At 45.8% G+C, this 16,209-nt stretch overlaps 3 non-coding genes across 3 annotated transcripts; 2 read left to right on the forward strand and 1 right to left on the reverse strand.

The window, feature by feature from the left end:
* Positions 1-259: 259 nt before the first annotated feature.
* Positions 260-341, reverse strand: trnas-gcu (transfer RNA serine (anticodon GCU)). The gene has a single exon. It is a non-coding gene; the product is annotated as a tRNA-Ser (tRNA).
* Positions 342-1,238: 897 nt separating this feature from the next.
* trnar-ucg (transfer RNA arginine (anticodon UCG)) lies at positions 1,239-1,330 on the forward strand. Its single transcript is given in 2 exon segments — positions 1,239-1,275; positions 1,295-1,330. It is a non-coding gene; the product is annotated as a tRNA-Arg (tRNA).
* A 3,213-nt stretch (positions 1,331-4,543) lies between these two features.
* trnae-cuc (transfer RNA glutamic acid (anticodon CUC)) lies at positions 4,544-4,615 on the forward strand. The gene has a single exon. It is a non-coding gene; the product is annotated as a tRNA-Glu (tRNA).
* Positions 4,616-16,209: the final 11,594 nt, after the last annotated feature.

Consider the following 16,209-nt stretch of genomic DNA (forward strand, 5'->3'; position numbering starts at 1 on the left):
AGATGAGGGACCCAAAACTGTTCAGAATGCTCAAGGTGGGGCCTCAGCCGTGATGGAATGGCGGAGATCGTTGAGCCGGATAGCCTAACTCTGTTCCTGTACCTTGTGGTATTGCTGCTAAATTTGTTGAGAAAATAATGATGAACATTGCTTTTCATGATTCGCATAACAAACCGTCCGGCGTCCCTGTGACTAAATTTGGAGGCTAGGATGTTTTAAAGTGGCAGTTTCAGAGGTGGTCCCCCCGATAAACATGTCGCGACGAGGGTGGGATTCGAACCCACGCGTGCAGAGCACAATGGATTAGCAGTCCATCGCCTTAACCTCTCGGCCACCTCGTCTGCTCTTCTCGCTCTTGTGTTCCGAACTTCTGAATTTATTCACAGCATTTAAAACTTCTGCTTAAGGTCTACACGTTTCTATTCAGATTCTCTGCCGATTTGCTTTGCTCGCCGTGCTTATCAGAAATTCATGTACGTGGATAAGGGCAGTTTCGAGAGATATGTGTCAACCACAGGAAACATGGAAATAGGTATCTTATGGACTTTAGACGCTATGGAGCTGCTGTGGCATAAGTATCGATTCCGTGCTCTGTAACTCGGAGAAACTGTGAATGTTTAGAGTTGTAAAATGAGATAAATTTATGTTGAATTGAACAAAATTTCAATAGCTTCTGCTATCACATTGCTCGAATTCAAGTAAACAGATGTTATAGGAGTTTGCCATCTGGTTGGAGAATGACGATTTTCCGTGTATTGGGCAAATGCAATAACCCGATGATTACCACATTAAGACGCGCTGAATGTCCCGTCCGGCCGTGCGCAGCCGCAGATCCGAACACCCTAACGCTGAACCGACACAAACACATGGCCACCCTGTTCTGGAATACCAATCCCACGGCTGAAGTAGCTAATAAGAAGTCGAGTTTACTCTGTCATTAATGCATTGAATGTGGTGGACCTTTGTCACTGATTCCAATCCCAGAATGTAACTGCTGCAAAAGACAGTGGCGTGTGCCTGTGACAATTCCTTTCTGTGTGACAGAAATGAAATATTGAACAGCCCAAAGCAGGAATGCATGGAGAGATATTGACACAACAATGGTCGAATGCTCACCTGGGATGAAATCACTGCAGGCGAGTACTTATAGCTCGGTCAGGAAATCATTTTACAGGTGGAAACTCCTTGCAGTATTCAACATTTCCCCATTTTCCCTCTTGGCCTTTCTCGCACAATACGGCCGTGTGGCCTAATGGATAAGGCGTCTGACTTCGGTGCTTGACTGGTGGTAGTCATCAGAAGATTGCAGGTTCGAGTCCTGCCACGGTCGTTTTGACAAACTGGCGGATTCGGTTCCATTCTGTCTCTCACTACTTGCAACATGGTTGTCTCAATTCCGCCTGGGGATTAATCGGAGTTCTCCACCCTCGGGGATAAGTAATGCCTCGTCTTGGTTGTACACAACGTATAATATTATGTGTCTACTCTGTGCAGTATTTCTGCAGACACTTTCATAAACAATTGGCTGGAGCTCCTCAGACGTTCAGGAGGAGCTGCTGCTGGGAAGGTGAAGTTTATTTCACATTCAGCTCCGTCTCCGAGCACACCTCATCGGCAAGAATTCACCACGCAGCACTGATGGTACATTCTCCTGTTTTCAACCCTGCTCCTCTTCTTGGACACAACGCGCTGGTTCTCTGCCTGCTCTGGATCATTCTATCACTATTTGCCGACTAGTCATCAACCGCCTCAACATCAGGAATCCTCACTTCTCCTCGAACCTTACCCCCTGTGAATGCACTGCCCTCCAATCTCTCAGCACCGGTCCCAAACTTACCATCAATCCCGCAGACAAAGTGCTGCTGTTGTAGAGTGGCGGACTGACCTCTACCTTGCTGAGACCAGTCGGTAACACACGGACACATCCTCACGCCTACACCTTGAAAACGCCCGACTCCGGACAATCACAGAACAGTATCCGGCATTACCACTGACATCATCAACTCTGGAGAACCTCCATTCACTGTGGAGAACTCATGGTTCCGTTGCCCTGAACTGCTCGCTCCTACCTCCTACTCTATTCACAAACCTGATTGTCCGGGTAAGCCCACTGTCTCTGCCTGTTCCTACCCCTCTGATCCTGTGTTCTCGTAGCTCCAGTCCATTCTATGCCCCGTAATTCAGTCTCTTCCCACCCGCATTCGCAACCCTTCCCGTGCGCTCGATCAACTCGCTGACTTTCAATTCCCTGGCCCTGACCGTCTCATTTTCTCCATGGAAATCCAGTCCTCACCGAAACAGTTTCTCCTCCGCCTTCTTCCACTTACTCCAAATTCAATGGGTCGCCATGAACACCAGCATGCGTCCCAGATATGTCTCCCTTTTCGTTGCCGAAGTAAATCAATCTACCAAACCAATGTACCAGACCCTCCCCGGTAACGCACCCCAGCGCTCCCAGCGCTACATCGACCAATGTATTGTTGCCGCTTCCTGCATTCACACTGAGCTCGACAACGTCAACCACTTCGCCTCCAGCTTCCACCCCGCCCTTGAACGTCCCACTCAATGCAAGCAAAGCAAAGGGAGAAGAAACCAGAGGTCCACGAGCCAGTCCTCATCGGAGGATCAGTGAGGGTGAGCAACTTTAAATCCCCGGGTGTTCCTATTTCAGAGGGTTTGCCCTGGACCCACCACAAGTGCAAATGCGAAGGAAGGACGGCGGCGCCTCTGGTTTCGTAGGAGTTTGCGGAGATCGGCAGGACATTTGAAACCTTGACACATTTCTGTAGAAGTGATATAGTGTGTATCGACTGACGCCGAATGGTAAGGTGGTGTGGAAACATCGATGTCATTGAACGTAAGTTCCTACAGACGGTGGTGGTTTCGGCCCAGTACATGTCCGGTGAAGCTCTCCACCATTGAGCACAGCTGTCTTTGGGGACGTTGCTATTGAGTATTTGGTGGCTAGTGGGCGCTGATGCTTTCTGCTGTAACGTTGGGGGATGGTCCTGATACCTTTGCTGTTCCCCTCAACCTCCATTTCTCCGCCATGTGCCCGTGACCTTAGGCGCCCTGACTTTTCAGAAACCTACCAACTGTTGTTTTACAAAAACCGAATTGCTCCGCCTTTACAGCCGACCATAGCAATGATTCCCCACTCTGATTCACCACAATTTTATCATCATCTTTCTTCCAAAGGTGAGCCCCTGTATTCTGAAGCAGTGCCGTCTGTCCTAGACTCCCTCCACTGGGTGAATTATTCCCACCAGACAGCTCGCAAAAAGTCAAGACGTATTTCTTCTGAACCACTGTCGCTGCAATCTGAAGCCCCTGATTTCCCTTTAAGAAACGTACTGTTGATCTGTCTAAATTACTCAGCAGTTTAACGAGCTGCTGAAGGACCAGATGGAACTGACTCTCGGGAATGCAGGTGCGGCACCTTTCAGCGATCAGCGAAGGTCAGCCATTACCATTGCCGGAAAACAGGTCGGTTCGGAAGACTTCAAGCCAGACTAAATCGACGGGCTACGAAGCATCGTTTACCCGGCATCTTCTTAGCCAAAGGCCAATGGCTTGAAAACAAGATACATTACATAAGCACAACGTTGCAGTTTCAGAGGGAAATGAGGGGCTGCTGTCTTCTCTGCTTCATGGAGACATGGCTCAGTTCGGTGGAACTGCCGGAAGGATTCTCAGTCCACCGTTCGGAGAAGATAAGAAGGTATTGTGGTGCTGGGTGTGGGAGGTGTGAAGGGGTGAGGGGTGGAACGGGGGTGTTGTTTCATGACTAACTCTTCATGCTCTCCGTACATAGCGGTCTTGCCGCACCCTTGTTCCCCCAATCACAACACCCAATGATTGAGTTCTGTCGGTGCTGCTTACCGAGAGCTTCTCCTCATTGATCCGGACGGCACTTCACAAACCGCCAGAGCAGATGTTAAGCAAGCAAACCATGTACTGAGTGCCGCGACCAGCAAACAAGGAACTGCCTACCCTGAGGACTTTCAAATCATTGCGGGGGTTTCTATCAGGCTTATTTAATGAAATCTAGGCTTATTTGTCATCAGCACGTCATACTCAGTACCAGCGGCTCCCGCACTCTCGACCACTGTTAGGGCACGATCAGGAAAGCCTACCATTCCACCCCCAGACCATATTTCGGGAATTCTGAACATCTGGTTTTCTTTCTCCTACCTCCACCCAGGCCGAGGGTGAGGAACAAGACACCAGGTGTATCGGCAACAACGTCACCCGAATCGGCGAGAGACAGGAAAATAAAATGACCCAGAGCTCATAAGAGAATCTGAATATCACAATCTTTATAAAGACACTGGAGAACGAGTGTTTCCCACCGATTCATTCAGAGTCCAGAGTGGTCTTTAACCAGAAGCAGTGGATGAACAAGCGATCTGCAAAGTGCTGAGCAGTATATTCACGTCAATATTTATCACATTTATTCATTATTATTATTTACCAATAAGTTTTGTTTTATATTTTGCTGATTTGGTAGTTGTCTATTGCAGTAGGCAAAGCACCATCAGATTCCCTGGTGGTCTAGTGGTTAGGATTCGGCGCTCTCACCGCCGCGGCCCGGGTTCGATTCCCGGTCAGGGAATTAGGATATTGCCTAATGAAATGTGCTTGTTTTAAAACATCGTGTGTATTAACTTACTGCCACAGACACCCCATTCCTGTCTATGCTTAACCTATTTCAGCAACATAAGACCACTAATTATAGGAGCAGAGTTAGGCCGTTTGGCCCATTGGGTTTGCATCGACATTCCCTCTCAGCCCCATTCTCCTGCTTTCTACTGGTATCATTTCATGCCATGATTAATCAGGAATCTACCGATCTCTGACAAATATGCAAAGAGACTCGGACTCCACAGAGGCCTGTGGCAACGAATCCGACAGGTTCGCCACTCGCTGGCTGAACAACTCACTCCTCATTTCTGTTCTAAAAGGATACTCCTCTATCTCGAGGCTGCGTCCTTTGGTCTTAGATTCTCCCACCATAGGAAACATCCCCTCAACATCCTCCCTGTCAAGGCCTTTCACCATTCGACAGCTTCCAATGAGGTCCCGCGCAATCTACTGAATTCCAGTGAATGCGGGCCCGGCGCCATCAAACGCTCTTCATATCACCAGCCATTCAATCCCAGCATCATTCCTCTGAATCTCCTTTCAACCCTCTCCAGCTTCAGCCATACTTTCTCAGGTAAGGGAACTAAAACTGCTGACAATACTCCAAGCGAGGCCTCGCCAGTTCTTTATAAAGTCTCTCAATCGCATCCTTGCTTTATATTCTAGTCCTCTTGAAATGAATGCGAGCATCGCACTTTCCTTCCTCACCACAGACTCAACCTGCAAATTAACCTTTGGAACATTATGGTGCAGGTGAGTACGTCACAATGGGAGGGCTGTGCAGGGACTCCCGAGGTTTTTAGCTCCTCAGTCTTCTTGTGAGCATGTTCTCTCCTTTTAGAAAGTCTGCTCCTTCATTTCTTATATCAAAGTGTCTGACCATATATCTCCCTGCACTGCATCTCATTTACCACTTCCTTCTCCATTTTCCAACCTTCTGTAGCCTCTTAATCTCCGAGAAGGACTTACTGCTCTTTTCGCTCTGAAAAATCTGAATATGGTAGATGGTGTCATACCAAAGTCTCCCATATCGAGCTGACTACTACACATCCTCACTTGCACCCGCTCGACCCTTGCCCCTTTCTTAATTCCCCATACTGGTCATCTGCTCTCCACGTTCAGTTCAGCGTCAGTGTGTGGATATGAAATGTATACTATCTCTTCAACAAGTGCAAACAAGATCGATGAACTCAACATGTCGGGTAGCATCCGTTGAAAAGCGACAACTGTCGTCGAGACATCAACCGTCTCAACTTCACCACTCCTCTCTCCTATTCCTACTTCACTCCCTCTGAACGCACTGCCCTCCACTCTCTGCGCACTAAACCTAACCTCACCATCAAATCTGCAGACAAATGTGGTGACGTAGTAGTCTGGCGGACGGACTTCTACCTCACTGAGGCCAAACGGCAGCTCTCTGACACCTCCTCGTACTTACGCCAGGAACATGAACTCACCAAAGAAAATCAAACCATTGTCTACTCATTTCAACGGATGCTGCCCGACGTGCTGAGTTTATCCAGCTTGTTTGTACGTGTTGATTTGACAACAACATCTGTAGTGTACTTTGTTTGAACTATCACTTTCCGTCCACAAATGCCTGACCTGCTGTCCACTGTTACTGCAGTTATTCGTTATTAGTTCTGTTTGAACAAGGAGAACATTACTTTGAAAAATAATATCGCAGTTGCAGTCTCAATAAAGTTGGAAATAACTTTGCGAGGTCTTACATACAATAATTTGCAATGGATACAATGTAGATTTGATCTTCTTCACTCCTCACTGCACCTCAATCCACTCAGAGACACTGTCTCTCTGTAGAAGAGGGTGACCATACATTTCCCATATTGGACTCTGGTCCTACTCGCTCGGTTTGCCTACATCACCTTGACTCATCTGCACGGGTTCATCACTGCTCAAATCTCAGTGAGTATTGTCAGGTCCAGTCGGGTTTATTGCCGTGTGCACAGGGACAGGTGCAATTAAACACTTGCAGCATCTTTGCAGGCTCGAAAAGACAGACAGTACGCAAAATTGTACAATTCTGTATCATTAACAAAAGATGGATATAAATCTTGTGCCAGTTTCAGACTTGGAAATAATTCCTCAGGCGAACTGATGATATAGAGTGCGAACTATTATCTCCCCGGGGGAGCATGCAGGCCCAAGAAAAGCCTGTTGATTCCTTTTCTTTAAAAAGACAGACAACAGAAAGAAGGGCGAGTCTCTAGACCTCTTCAGCCAGACCCGGCATTTAATAAGATCAGGCTGGCCCAGACTTTTTCTCAATCCTCCCCCCACCCCCATACCGCAGCTGCCGGACAAAAGTCTGTCGATGTCCTCCACCAAATTCTCTACCGTCTCCCCAGGTGAGAGGAGATAAACTTCTGTCGCCCGCCTTTGTTTCGACGCCATGACAGCGCCCCCAGCATATGAATATTAGAAGCATATGGATATGAATGTTATAAAATGGGACATTGTTCTGAGTTTTGATCAGTTGGGGAGGCAGAAACAGTCAGAGTCTGTGGGAGGGAACAATTCTAGGGTGAAACCCTTTTCGCAATTGGATAACACATTTGATTGACATGTGCATACACGAATGGGAGCTAGGTAGGTTGCACGCCATTTGACGAGATTGGTTGATGTCGGGCAATTACACCGGCTCAGTGACAATTGGCGAGGGTGATTTTGCCGGAAGGTCAGCGAACCGATTTGTCTATGGCAATAGGCGGGGTCGCTCGGTAGACAAGAGAGCAATGGGGAGTCTGTACGGTGAGTGATATGAAACGGCGAAAGCTTTTCGCGTTCAGAGACCGTGCTGACCACTTCAGCGAATCAGTAATAATCACAATCTCCCCTCTTCCAACCGCAGCTGAACAACATTTCTTATCGAATATGTAAATGTTTTTATAAGTTGAAAATTCAAGTGTTTTCAGCTAACCGAAATTTCGCATGATGGTCGTGTCTTAACGGAGCACTGAACGAAAGTCCAGGACAGATATGTTTAAAAAATCGCTACTCCTTCATGTCATATAAACTGTATTGGCATGTCGATTTGTCGAGTTGCCACCTGTCCCCACCCATCAGCAAGTACATTTTACATTGCACTTGTGTGTATAGATAGATGTGCGCATGAATATAAATTTGAGCTCACTTTGAGGTCATCACCACTTAAGTATAATGCATGATCCCCTCGGTTAGATCCGTCACCAGATGCAGATGAATTGAGTCACTGTCAGTTATTTTCGTGCAGTAGAAACCCAAGACCTCGACCAGCATATGTGGGTGTGGGGACGATGGTGGTGGAAGAAATTTTCAATGTTTTCCGTTGTAATACTGAATCAGGACCTCCTAATCTGCTATATATTCTCAGCTAAAAATGCTGCGAGCATTGAACTGACGGAAATATGGGATGTCAATTCCACAAATTCTCGAATCTCCCCTGTCGATCTATTGAAGAAAGTGTTACCGGCTTCGGATTTGTGTTGGATACGGTACCAGAACTCAATACATCGAAATCCATGTCGTTAATGAAAATCGAATCGGGAAAGAACCGCGTTGAACAGAGAATCAGAATCAGGTTTATTATCTCCGGCATGTGACGGGAAATTTGTTAACTTAGTAGCAGCAGTTCAAAGCAATACATAATCTAGCAGAGAGAGAAAATAATAATAATAATAATAATAATAATAATAATAATAATAATAATAAATGAAATAGAACATTTATTAAAAAATGAGATAGTGTTCTAAGCTTCAAAGTCCATTCGTGATTCTAATTGCAGAGGGGAAGAAGCTGTTCCTGAACCGCTGAGAGTGCGTTTCTGTCTCATTACCTTAGACACCCAAGGTCAACACTAATATCCGGTGCCATCTGTGTCGACGTTGCTCCTTTGCAGATTGGAAGAATTTTTATTGGTAGTGTCATGACGGTCGTTTAACGTCCTTTATTTATGAGCTGTCCTGACTGTGTGAGGCTGATGACGTGACGTAGCGGGACAGCGGGCTGCAGTGAGAATACTTAGGCTGCAATTGGTTCGTTCAGTGAGGGCACAAACTGGACAAAAGTGATTATTTTGAATAAAGAGGAATGCAGGAATGTGTGAGGTCATGTACTTCGTTGGGATTAAGTTAAAATAAAGTTGCGGTGAGACTGTCAAAGGAAACTGTTCACGAAACAGAGATGGCGAGCCGATGGGTGGATCAGGTATTTTGCAAGGCAACTGCAGATTGTCAACTGAACAAAGTTTAGGGCGCTCAGTCAGCGTCCAGGGTGTTAAATTTTATTGTCAAACTACACGCTGCTGCTTGTAGTGTTAGCGCTGCGAGCAGGGTTCGAACCAGCGCGGGGAATCCCCATTGGATTTCAAGTCCAACGTCTTAACCTCTCGGCCATCGCAGCTCCATTAATGTTCAGCACCAATCGTAGCACTACATCTGAAATGAGGGGTGTACTTGATTTATTTTCGGTAACGGAAATGGTGAATCATATTGCAATACAAATAGTATAATTGGAGAGCTGTGGAATTTGTTTCAACCCCGTTAGATTAGAATGTGAATGTGGAGCGATAACACAGGCGTCAACATCGTAAATGAAGGAGATTTCCACTGTTGGGGATAAAGGTCAAAATCAGAATCAGGTTTATAATGATGGACATACGTCAACATTACGGTGTTGCTTTTATATTCTACTCCTCCTGAACTGAATGTGAAAATTGCATTTGCTTTCCTTTACCACTGACTAGGCCTAGAAGTAAACATTTAGTAAACATTGCACAAGGTCTCTTTGCATCTCTGATTTCTGAAAACTATCCTGATTTGGAGACGTTTATACAGTGGCATGCCGAAGTGTGTCCACCTCTGGTCAAAATTTCTATTACTGTGAATATTAAGGAAGTAGACGATGAAGTGATCAAAAGTCATAAAGTGATACCCACTCTCGCATTCCTTTTATTCTTCATATGTCTGAAAAAATGGTATATTCTCTATTATTAGCCATTTATTTTTCTCTCATCAAATTTTATTTGCTTTCTTTTGTATTTTGAAAGCATCCCAAACCTCCAGCTTCCCACTAATGCTTGCTATATTATAAGCCCTCACTTTTGCCTTTATGCTGCCTTTACTTTCCAGTGTCGGCCACTGTTGCCTCATTCTCCCTAACGAGTATTTATTCTTATTTGCGATGCATCTATCCTGCGCCTTTCCAATTGCCCCTAGAACACCAGTCCTGCTGGTTCTGCCGTTAACCCTGCTCGTTCTCCTTTCCAATCGACTTGGCCAGCCCTAGACTTTGGTCGCTGTTGTTTTCTGCGAGTGACAGTGTCGAGAACTGTTATCGTCCCTGACTTTTTTCTCTGCGAATGACGTGGTCGGGAACTGTTATTGCTGTTGTTTCCATGCGAGTGATGGGGTCGAGGATTGTTATCGTCCCTGACTTTTTTCTGCCAGTGATGTTTTGGGGGACTGCTATTGTCGCTATTATTTTTTTTTGTTTGCTGCTGGGGAGGAGACAGTTTGGGGGTTGTGAGGTTTTTTTTCATTTCCTTTTTCGTGCCGGGGTTGATGTCTGTCCTTACATCAACCCCGATGGCCTGTCTGTATTCAGTTGTTCTCCGGAGCAGACAAATATCAGAGTTGTATTGTACATGCAGCCTTTGAGAATAATATTAACCGTTTGCACCTTTCTATTCTCCTCACTCGCGCCACTGCAGTTCCACTTACTGCAAGGAATACTCATACGTCTAATTTTAGATTCTCGCTCTCAGACTGCAGGATAAAATCGATCACATTACAATCACTGCCTCTGAAGCATTCCTGTATACTAATGTACCTGGTCAAAGCACAACACAACACACAATCCACAACTGTCTTTTCCTGATGGGCTCAACCACAATGTACTCTAAAAAACTATTCAGTAGGCATTCCCAAACTACCTACATGTTGAGATCCTACAATGACCATCGTAATATTGCCATTTTCACATGCCTTGTGCATCCATTGTTATTTGTACGCAAAGTCGACTGCTAGAGACTCCCATTCTCTGATCCTATGTTAACTCGCACTAAGGATTTTTTTAATGTTCTGGACATCATTATAAATTACAATAAATAAAATAAATAGAAATTTAAAAAGGAAATTGTTAGGGAGAGTTCATGCGTTCATGTGTTGAGAAATGTCTAAGCTGAGCAGAAAAAGTGGCTCTTAATAAAAATGTGATTTTCTATTTTCACCACCCCACACCACACTCCCCCACTCCCCACCCCCGGGGTAGAAATATGTAGAGGGCATGTGTTCCTTCAAGTTCCGAGGTCAGTATGGTTAGCAGGGAGAGTCGCTGCCTCCTCGGTACTTCACCCGTCCCAGTCATTGATCAGCAGTACAGTCAACGCAATGGCTGTTCCTCCGGAGTACCCGGTGTGAGTGACTGTGAGTAATCAGTCCTTGGTCGTTCAGTGTCTACAGAATGGAGCAGCGAGCGGCGTCACGGAGAAGGACACTCTTCAGAAAGGGTTTGCACATTTCACTGCAAACACAGGATGGGCTGAGACTATCACTGTCACGTGATTGGTTTCAGTTCGTTATGATGTCAGACATTCCTGGTATTCGTCTCAGGCTTGGCTTATAATTAGTGATCACATACATAGACTCCAAACAGAACACAACCTAGTCGCGGTATGAAGGCTTGCCTGGCTCAGTAACCTGGAGAGCGAAGCTGGCTGGAGTTAGGAGTTAATGCTTTGGCCTTTGGTCGTGTCACTCATGCCAAACAAGTCAAATGGTAGAGGGCAGACGGCGAGTGTCCACCGGCCCTACAAATTCGAGGGCTTAGCTCAGAGATAACAAGCGGAACTAGTCAAAGAAAACTTCAGTTTAACGAAAATGAAGAGTCCGTCTACATATGTACCCATCGGTATTTCTGAACCGCTACCCGGGACTTGGCAGGCCGAGCGGAAGCTACTGACACGATGAATTAATCCCTGAACATCGCCGACTGGCAGGGATGGAGGATCTTCACTGCGGTCCCAAAAAGCCAGCGGCGAGACTGGCAGTAAGTTATGAATTTAGTCAGCTCCGCCATGGAGACAGGCCTCCGTTGTAACCAGGACATCTTCATGTAGCGGTGACTCAGAGAGGCGGCGACCGTCTTTAAGGACTTCATCACCCAGGACGTTCCTTTTCTCACTGTTACCTTCGGGAAGGAGGTACAGAAGCCTAAAGCCACAAACTCAGCGATTCAGGAACAAATTCTTCCCCTCTGCCATCCAATGTCTAAATGGACATTGAACCTATGAACACTGCATCACCTTTTTTTTAGCTGTTTTGCTCTAGTTTTAATTTAACAATTTAATATACATATTTTTACTGTAATTGAATGTTTGATTGATTTTTACTTCTATATTTATCATGTATTGATTGCACTACTGCCGCTAATTTAACAGATTTCTCGACAAACATCCCAAATATTAAACCCGAATCTGATTCTGATTCTGAAGTAAGTCAGACCCGTTAAACAGATGTTGGTGAAGATCAGAACTGAGACTCTCAATCCGGATCAGCAGAAAATGAGTTCAGTGGGAAGATTCCAGCTCTCTAAATCCAAGCGTTTGGCACAACAATGTGACCGGAGTGAGCAGTTTCGCTTGTCACCTAATTTCTGCCCGCACCGATTCGCAACCCTGTGAAGTGTATAAGCCGATATTCTATGCAAGTTAGCGGCACTTGTGTCCTGGTCGGAAAAAGGGAAGTGGTTAAACTATATAAGTTTACTTGCCGGTTTCTTGTTCTTCCACATTAATGTCTACAGTGCTCATCAACATGCAGATCCATCGTTTTCCAAAAACTGCTGCGCTGTTACCATTTTACACGTATTTCCACAACAGAGTTCAACAGCAACACAGTCTCCCAACTCCTACACTGATCTGAGGCCAGGGCGCCGAACACCTTTCCCACAGTCTCTCTGCATATGAGACGGCTTTCAGCAAACTATGCCTCTCTCCGACTCTCTCTCCCTGCTGAGTTGCACTCCCCGGTGCTCTAATCCTCACAGAATATATACTCAGCTGCACTGACATTCCAAAATGTGACACTTCAAACTTACCTGCATTGAAAACTATTTCCAATTCCTCCCTCAGTGTTTCTGTTTGATATAGCTAATGTTATTCGTGCGTCAATGCAAAAATCGTGAAGCAAATCACTAATAATATCCAATAACGGGGCTCGTCCGGGATTTGAACCCGGGACCACTCGCATATGCCTTTTTTCACCCGAAGCGAGAATCATATCACTCTAGACCAACGAGCCCGCATTCGCAGATTGCGTCACAATTGAACTGCGAAGCTACTTAAAGTTAATTAGTGTAACACCCATTGTCCTCTCCGTTGGTGAGAGGAGAGCCCGATGTCGAAATATGTTGGGCCCATATTCCTTTGAGATTGCAAGAGTATTCGTTACTTGATTCAGTCAAAAAAAGAATATAACGCACCCTGATGTAGAGCAGATCAGAATGCGTTTGCCGATGGAAAGGACCCAAACAAGGGACGCCTGTTTAAAACTCAGTTCCGAGCATACTTTTCTTGCATTGGGTGATGCTTCTGAGCAATTCCCTGCCCCGGCGGCTGCTGGACGGTGAATAATTGGCATGATTTCAGGCGGGTGTATAGAAGCATTTGTCTCATGAACAGCGAAGACGTTTGATAAAAGGCGTTTAATAAGAACTTTATTCAGGACGAATTTTCACACGTCGATGCTGCCTGGTCTGCTGAGTTCCTCCAGCCTGTTGAAATTGTGAACATTGAATAACCGGCGAGGTGGTGGGGTGGTTAAAGCGATGTACTGGTCACCTATTCTGTTTTGCGAAAGTGCATCCGAATCCCGTCCTTGACCTTGCCAGTTTGTTTTGTGGGACCATCTGCTGCGCTTTCACATAAACCGCTGCAAAATTATCATTCAAGTTCAGCTTCAAATTTACTGTTATTAAACCGTAAACAGGCAAACGTCCAGACGAACATTTTTCTGGGTCGAAGCAGCGAAACCCAAAACCTACGTCACATACAACACATAAAATTATATTAACACAATAATTTTACCGGATAGTAAATATATATTCGGGAGATATACTGTACAAATTGACATCAAGTGCATATCTAGTACAACATATAGTTAAACATATGTGAATAATGCCACAGACGTTGCCATAAGTAATGTTTAATGGATGACAACAGGCTGTTCAGAAATCTCACAGGGCGAAGAAGATGTTTCCTAGCCGAACAAACCTTGCTCCCAGCCCGTGGTACGTTCTGCCTGACGGTATGAGGACGGAGACATTATGGAACAGTAGGACGAATGCGAGTTGCCTTTGATATTGACGGAGAGTCCCGGATAAATTCCTCAGCCGTTCTCACAATCCATTTCAAAATCCGGGACAAAACTGATCAGCGTTTTCCCTCCCTTTCAACCCAAGTGTCCGACTGAGTGCGGTCCGTTTCACTGGAGCTTCTGCTCAGCCTGAGAACTTGACTTTGATCGAAGAGGAAGAGTAAGCTGCCGTCCTATCCCGCAATCAAGGTGAAATTTATTGACCCGTCGTGGGCAATTTCTAGATTTCCGCGGACTTCTGTCGATCATAGGTAAGCAATGGACATTTTGCTGCCGATTTTTCTTACCTGCGTGAGCAGGCTTCCTCCTGTTTAACAAGCATCGAGAGCAAGGATGACGTCAGGTAGAAAATACCACTTATTGAAACCTACCGAATGCAGACAGGACCAGACAGGGCGGATGTGGAGAGGAGTTCCCTAAGGTGGGGATATCCAGAAGTAGCGGGCACAGCCTCAGAACTGAGGGGGCGATCTTCTAGAACAGCAATAAGGAGGATCTATTTCGTTAGCCAGAGAGTAGTGATTGTCACACACTGCGTTGGAGGACAGGTCTGTGGGTATTTTTAAAGCACAAGTTGAGAGCTTCCTGAATGGTCAGGGTTTTAAATAATATGGCGAAAAGACAGGTGTACGGGGATGAGAGGGATCCAGAATCAGCCAGAATGGAATGGTAGAGCAGATTCGATGGTCTGAATGGCCTACTTCTCCTTCTATGTCTTATAGTAAGCGTGTGCGCTTTATTGGTTTAAGACTCTATTACAGGATCACACAAACAACCTATACTTTTTGATGTGTTTTATTGCCACTCAAACGGAACAGGCGACTAACAGTAGACCATCGGTCTGTGATGACAAAGTCCACGGAGCCAAGCAATGGACAAGATCAACAATGGCAATCATGAAACCGAGAGGCGATCCTGAGGGTGTTTTACAACAACATTCGCTGACAGCTCGCATTGTCATATCTTCATCTGTGAGATTTTGTAATTTCCCGTCAAGCTATCCATGCCTCATTACAATTGGGACTGTAATCGAATGACATCATGTTTATTTTTATCCCAGCTGTTGTGAGACAGTCAGCCTTGCGTAGTATTGAATATTCAGCGTGCCGGAGCGAGTATAAATGAATGAGCGTGGAGATTCATCAGCTCAGAGTTTCTTCAGCGAGATCGCAGGCAGCTGGAAGACAGTCTGAATCTCACAGAGCATGCTTGAAACGTTTTACCGTGTGAGAAAGACATATTACTTGATCATTGCCGTTATCGGTGTTCCCGGTAAGAATATCGGCGAACTATCATTTGCAGTCTTATGTGCGCGGTCTGTGGTCTCGTTCAGTTACCGACAGCGTTGTGATGTCGCTGTATCGGTGCAAACATTGTGTCAAAACTCTGTGCTTTTTCAGAAGCTCCCTTGTCAGCTGAAAATGAACCGACTATTGACACAGATGTGGAGAGGAAGTTCGGTGAGATGGACTCATTTTATGGATTCAGAGCAGGCAGTTTTGATCTGTGATCAAATCACGACGTACAAAAAAGCTGGATGAACTCAGCAGGTCGGGCAGCGTCCGTTGAAAGGAGCAGTCAACGTTTCGGGTCCTGACGAAGGGTTTCGACCCGAAACGTTGACTGCTTCTTTCAACGGACGCTGCCCGACCTGCTCAGTTCATCCAGCTTGCTTGTACGTCTCGTTTTGATTTATCAATGCAAAGTCGCTGTCGGAGTAAACTGCCGTCATTCACTGCGCCCGGCACCTATACCGGTTACTTGGTTTTATCCGTCTCAATGGTGATACATGTTTGAAATTTAAAGGTTTTGCGCGGTGTTTTCAGAAACTGCTGCGAGCTCGAAGGGAAAGCGAGCAGCGAAACCCCGGAGAGATCCCGCGGAGAGCGGTAGACATCACTTCCGAGTGAGAATCCGAAACATCGGGAGCTTTCAACAGTCATATCGGGTGTGTGTGAGTTTTAGTGTACCGGGGATTGTTTCCACGCTCTGTTATCCGCCAAGTGAAGCAAGAAGAAAGAGTCAACCCGGCAGTGTCCGTGACAGGTCAGACCGGGTAACGGCGATACTCCGCTCTCGAAAAAAAAGCTTGGAAGCATTTAGCTAAATGCTGCAGGAATTTCGGAGCAACCGAATGTTTTGAAGTATCTGCATTGACTTCCCTTTGAAAATTAGATGGTTTAATCACTAA

This window comes from Hypanus sabinus, unplaced genomic scaffold (assembly GCF_030144855.1).
Source record: "Hypanus sabinus isolate sHypSab1 unplaced genomic scaffold, sHypSab1.hap1 scaffold_322, whole genome shotgun sequence".
Classification (NCBI taxonomy): Eukaryota; Metazoa; Chordata; class Chondrichthyes; order Myliobatiformes; family Dasyatidae; genus Hypanus; species Hypanus sabinus.